Genomic DNA, 6,000 nt, shown 5'->3' with positions numbered 1-6,000 from the left:
TGCCTGAATTATGATAGGCAGTGAGTGGCAATGTAGGATGGAGAAAAGCGCCACTGGTTTGTCAGCATGTGGAGTTCAGGAAACATGCGGTGGCAATATAGGATAGGTTTCTGAAAAACATCGCGGGGTCGTGCTCATTGGAAGAATTTCTAACAGGCCATTCACTAGTAGGAATGAGAAAAACATCACGGGGTGGTGTGAATCGGAGGGCCTGAATTAGGATAGGCAGTGAGTGGCAATGTAGGATGGAGAAAAGCACCACGGGGTGGTCAGCATGGGGAGGTCAGGAAACGTGCAGGCGCAATTTATGATAGGTTTCTGAAAAACATCGTGGGGTGGTACGTATTGTAAGGGTTTCTAACATGCCATTCACTAGTAGGAGTGAGAAAAACATCACGAACTGTTGTGAATCGGAGGCCTAAATTAGGATAGGCAGTGAGTGGCAATGTAGGTTGGAGAAAAGCGGCACGGGTTGGTCAGCTAGGGGAGGTCAGGAAACATGCAGTGGCAATGTAGGATAGGTTTCTGAAAAACATCGCGGGGTGGTGCGCATTGTATGGGTTTCTAACAGGCCATTCACAAGTAGGAGTGAGAAAATAATCACTAGGTGGTGTGAATTGGAGGGCCTGAATTAGGATAGGCAGTGAGTGGCAATGTATGATGGAGAAAAGCACCAGGGGGTGGTCAGCATGGGGAGGTCAGGAAACATGCAGTGGCAATGTAGGATAGATTTCTGAAAAACAACGCGGGGTGGTGCGCATTGTAAGGGTTTTAACAGGCCATTAACTTTTAAGAGTGAGAAAAACATCATGGGGTGGTGTGAATCAGAGTGCCTGAATTAGGATAGGCAGTGAGTGGCAATGTAGGATGGAGACAAGCGCCACTGGGTCGTCAGCATGGGGAGGTCAGGAAACATGCAGTGGCAATGTAGGAGAGTTTTCTGAAAAACATCACGTGGTGGTTCGCATTGTAAGGGTTTCTCACAGGCCATTCACTAGTAGGAGTGAGAAAAACATCATGCGGTGGTGTGAATCGGAGGGCCTGAATTAGGATAGGCAGTGAGTTGCATTGTAGGAGGGAGAAAATCTCCACGGGGTGGTCAGCATGGGGAGGTCAGGAAACATGCAGTGGCAATGTAGGACAGCTTTCTGAAAAACATCGTGTGGTGCTGCGCATTGTAAGGGTTTCTAACAGTCCATTCACTAGCAGGAGTGAGAAAAACATCACGGGGTGGTGGGAATCAGAGGGCCTGAATTAGGATAGGCTGTGAGTTGCAATGTAGGATGGAGAAAAGCGCCACTGGTTTGTCAGCATGGGGAGGTCAGGAACCATGCCGTGGCATTTTAGGATAGGTTTCTGAAAAACATCGCAGGGTTGTGCGCACTGTAAGGGTTTCTAACAGGCCATAAAATAGTAGGTGAGAGAAAAACATTATGGTTCTGTGTGAATCGGAGTGCCTGAATTATGATAGGCAGTGAGTGGCAATGTAGGATGGTGAAAAGCGCCACTGGTTTGTCAGCATGGGGAGGTAGGAAACATGCGGTGGCAATGTAGGATAGGTTTCTAAAAAACATCGGGGAGTGGTGCACATTGTAAGAATTTCTAACAGGCCATTCACTAGTAGGCGTGAGAAAAACATCACGGGGTGGTGTGAATCGGAGGGCCTGAATTAGGATAGGCAGTGAATGGCAGTGTAGGATGGAGAAAAGCACGACAGGGTGGTCAGCATGCGGAGGTCAGGAAACATGCAGTGGCAATGTAGGATAGGTTTCTGAAAAACATCGCGGGGTGGTGCGCATTGTATGGGTGTGTAACATTGCATTCACTAGTAGGAGTTAGAAAAACATCACGGGGTGGTGTGAATCGGAGGGTCTGAATTAGGATAGGCAATGAGTGCCAATGTAGGATGGAGAAAAGCACCGCGGGGTGGTCAGCATGGGGAGGTCAGGAAACATGCATTGGCAATGTGGGATAGGTTTCTGAAAAACATCGCGGGCTGGTGCGCATTGTATGGGTGTGTAACATTACATTCACTAGTAGGAGTGAGAAATACGGCACGGGGTGGTGTGAATCGGAGGGTCTGAATTAGGATACGCAGTGAGTGGCAATGTAGGATGGAGAAAAGCACCGCGGGGTGGTCAGCATGGGAAAGTCAGGAAACATGCAGTGGCAATGTAGGATAGGTTTCTGAAAAACATGGCGGGGTGGTGCGCATTGTATGGGTGTGTAACATTACATTCACTAGTAGGAGTGAGAAAAACGTCACGGGATGGTGTGAATCGGAGGGTCTGAATTAGGATAGGCAGTGAGTGGCAATGTAGGATGGAGAAAAGCACCGCGGGTGGTCAGAATGGGGAGGTCAGGAAAAATGCAGTGGCAATGTAAGATAGGTTTCTGAAAAACATCGGGGGGTAGCGCGCATTTTATGGGTGTGTAACATTACATTCACTAGTAGGAGTGAGAAAAACATCACGGGGTGGTGTGAATCGGAGGGTCTGAATTAGGATATGCAGTGAGTGGCAATGTAGGATGGAGAAAACCACCGCGGGGTGGTCAGCATGGGGAGGTCAGGAAACATGCAGTGGCAATGTAGGATAGGTTTCTGGAAAACATCGCGGGTAGTGCACATTGTATGGGTGTGTAACATTACATTCACTAGTAGGAGTGAGAAAAACATCACGGGGAGGTGTGAATCAGAGGGTGTGAATTAGGATAGGCAGTGAGTGGCAATGTAGGATGGAGAAAAGCACCGCGGGGTGGTCAGCACGGGGAGGTCAGGAAACATGCAGTGGCAACGTAGGATAGGTTTCTGAAAAACATCGCGGGGTGGTGCGCATTGTATGGGTGTGTAACATTTCATTCACTAGTAGGAGTGAGAAAAACATCACGGGGTGGTGTGAATCGGAGGGTCTCAATGAGGATAGGCAGTGAGTGGCAATGTAGGATGGAGAAAAGCACCGCGGGGTGGTCAGCATGGGGAGGTCATTAAACATGCAGTGGCAATGTAGGATAGGTTTCTGAAAAACATCGCGGGGTGGTGCGCATTGTATGGGTGTGTAACATTACGTTCACTAGTAGGAGTGAGAAAAACATCGCGGGGTGGTGTGAATCGGAGGGTCTGAATTAGGATAGGCAGTGAGTGGCAATGTAGGATGGAGAAAAGCACCGGGGGGTGGTCAGCATGGGGAGGTCAGGAAACATGCAGTGGCAATGTAGGATTCGTTTCTGAAAAACATCGCGGGGTGGTGCGCATTGTATGGGTGTGTAACATTATATTCACTAGTAGGAGTGAGAAAAACATCACGGGGTGGTGTGAATCGGAGGGTCTGAATTAGGATAGGCAGTGAATGGCAATGTAGGATGGAGAAAAGCACCGCGGAGTGGTCAGCATGGGGCGGTCAGGAAACATGCAGTGGCAATGTAGGATAGGTTTCTGAAAAACATCGCGAGGTGGTGCGCATTTTATGGGTGTGTAACATTACATTCACTAGTAGGAGTGAGAAGAATATCACGGGGTGGTGTGAATCGGAGGGTCTGAATTAGGATAGGCAGTGAGTGGCCATGTAGGATGGAGAAAAGCACCGCCGGGTGGTCAGCATGGGTAGGTCTGGAAACATGCAGTGGCAATGTAGGATAGGTTTCTGAAAAACATCGCGGGGTGGTGCGCATTGTATGGGTGTGTAACATTACATTCACTAGTAGGAGTGAGAAAAACGTCACGGGGTGGTGTGATTCGGAGGGTCTCAATTAGGATAGGCAGTGAGTGGCAATGTAGGATGGAGAAAAGCACCGCGGGGTGGTCAGCATGGGGAGGTCAGGAAACATGCAGCGCCAATGTAGGACAGGTTTCTGAAAAACATCGCGGGGTGGTGCGCATTGTATGGGTGTGTAACATTACATTCACTAGTAGGAGTGAGAAAAACGGCACGGGGTGGTGTGAATCGGAGGGTCTGAATTAGGATACGCAGTGAGTGGCAATGTAGGATGGAGAAAAGCACCGCGGGGTGGTCAGCATGGGGAGGTCAGGAAACATGCAGTGGCAATGAAGGATAGGTTTCTGAAAAACATCGCGGGGTGGTGCGCATTGTATGGGTGTGTAACATTACATTCACTAGTAGGAGTGAGAAAAACGTCACGGGGTGGTGCGAATCCGAGGGTCCGAATTAGGATAGGCAGTGAGTGGCAATGTAGGATGGAGAAAAGCACCGCGCTGTGGTCAGCATGGGGACGACAGGAAACATGCAGTGGCAATGTAGGATAGGTTTCTGAAAAACATCGCGGGGCTGTGCGCATTGTATGGGTGTGTAACATTACATTCACTAGTAGGAGTGAGAAAAACTTCACGGGGTGGTGTGAATCGGAGAGTCTGAATTAGGATAGGCAGTGATTGGCAATGTACGATGGAGAAAAGGACCGCGGGGTGGTCAGCATGGGGAGGTCAGGAAAAATGCAGTGGCAATGTAGGATAGGTTTCTGAAAAACATCGCGGGTAGCGCACATTGTATGGGTGTGTAACATTACATTCACTAGTAGGAGTGAGAAAAACATCACGGGGTGGTGAGAATTGGAGGGTCTGAATTAGGATATGCAGTGAGTGGCAATCTAGGGTGGAGAAAACCACCGCGGGGTGGTCAGCATGGGGAGGTCAGAAAACATGCAGTGGCAATGTAGGATAGGTTTCTGGATAACATCGCGGGGCAGTGCACATTGTATGGGTGTGTAACATTACATTCACTAGTAGGAGTGAGAAAAACATCACGGGGTGGTGTGAATCGGAGGTAGTGAATTAGGATAGGCAGTGAGTGGCAATGTAGGATGGAGAAAAGCACCGCGGGGTGGTCAGCATGGGGAGGTCAGGAAACATGCAGTGGCAATGTAGGATAGGTTTCTGAAAAACATCGCGAGGTGGTGCGCATTGTATGGGTGTGTAACATTACATTCACTAGTAGGAGTGAGAAAAACATCACGGGGTGGTGTGAATCGGAGGGTCTGAATTAGTATAGGCAGTGAGTGGCAATGTAGAATGGAGAAAAGCACCGCGCGGTGGTCAGCATGGGGAAGTCAGGAAACATGCAGTGGCATTGTAGGATAGGTTTCTGAAAAACATCGCGGGGTGGTGCGCATTGTATGGGTGTGTAACATTACATTCACTAGTAGGAGTGAGAAAAACATCACGGGGTGGTGTGAATCAGAGGGTCTGAATTAGGATAGGCAGTGAGTGGCAATGTAGGATGGAGAAAAGCACCGCGGGGTGGTCAGCATGGGGAGGTCAGGAAACATGCAGTGGCAATGTAGGATAGGTTTCTGAAAAACATCGCGGGGTGGTGCGCATTGTATGGGTGTGTAACATTACATTCACTAGTAGGAGTGAGAAAAACATCACGAGGTGGTGTGAATCGGAGGGTCTGAATTAGGATAGGCAGTGAGTGGCAATGTAGGATGGAGAAAAGCACCGCGGGGTGGTCAGCATGGGGAGCTCAGGAAACATGCAGTGGCAATGTAGGATAGGTTTCTGAAAAACATCGTGGGGTGGTGCGCATTGTATGGGTGTGTAACATTACATTCACTAGTAGGAGTGAGAAAAACATCATGGGGTGGTGTGAATCAGAGGGTCTGAATTAGGATAGGCAGTGAGTGGCAATGTAGGATGGAGAAAAGCACCGCCGGGTGGTCAGCATGGGTAGGTCTGGAAACATGCAGTGGCAATGAAGGATAGGTTTCTGAAAAACATCGCGGTGTGGTGCGCATTGTATGGGTGTGTAACATTACATTCACTAGTAGGAGTGAGAAAAACATCACGGGGTGGTGTGAATCGGAGGGTCTGAATTAGGATAGGCAGTGAGTGGCAATGTAGGATGGAGAAAAGCACCGCGGGGTGGTCAGCATGGGGAGGTTAGGAAAAATGCAGTGGCAATGTAGGATAGGTTTTTGAAAAACATCGCGGGGTGGCGCGCAATGTATGGGTGTGTAACATTACATTCACTAGTAGGAGTGAGAAAA

This window comes from Cavia porcellus, unplaced genomic scaffold (genome assembly GCF_034190915.1).
Source record: "Cavia porcellus strain 051 isolate PalLab524CR breed Dunkin Hartley unplaced genomic scaffold, mCavPor4.1 scaffold_37, whole genome shotgun sequence".
Taxonomy (NCBI): domain Eukaryota; kingdom Metazoa; phylum Chordata; class Mammalia; order Rodentia; family Caviidae; genus Cavia; species Cavia porcellus.
The sequence above is the reverse complement of the archived record's forward strand: the minus strand, read 5'-3'. Positions refer to the sequence as shown.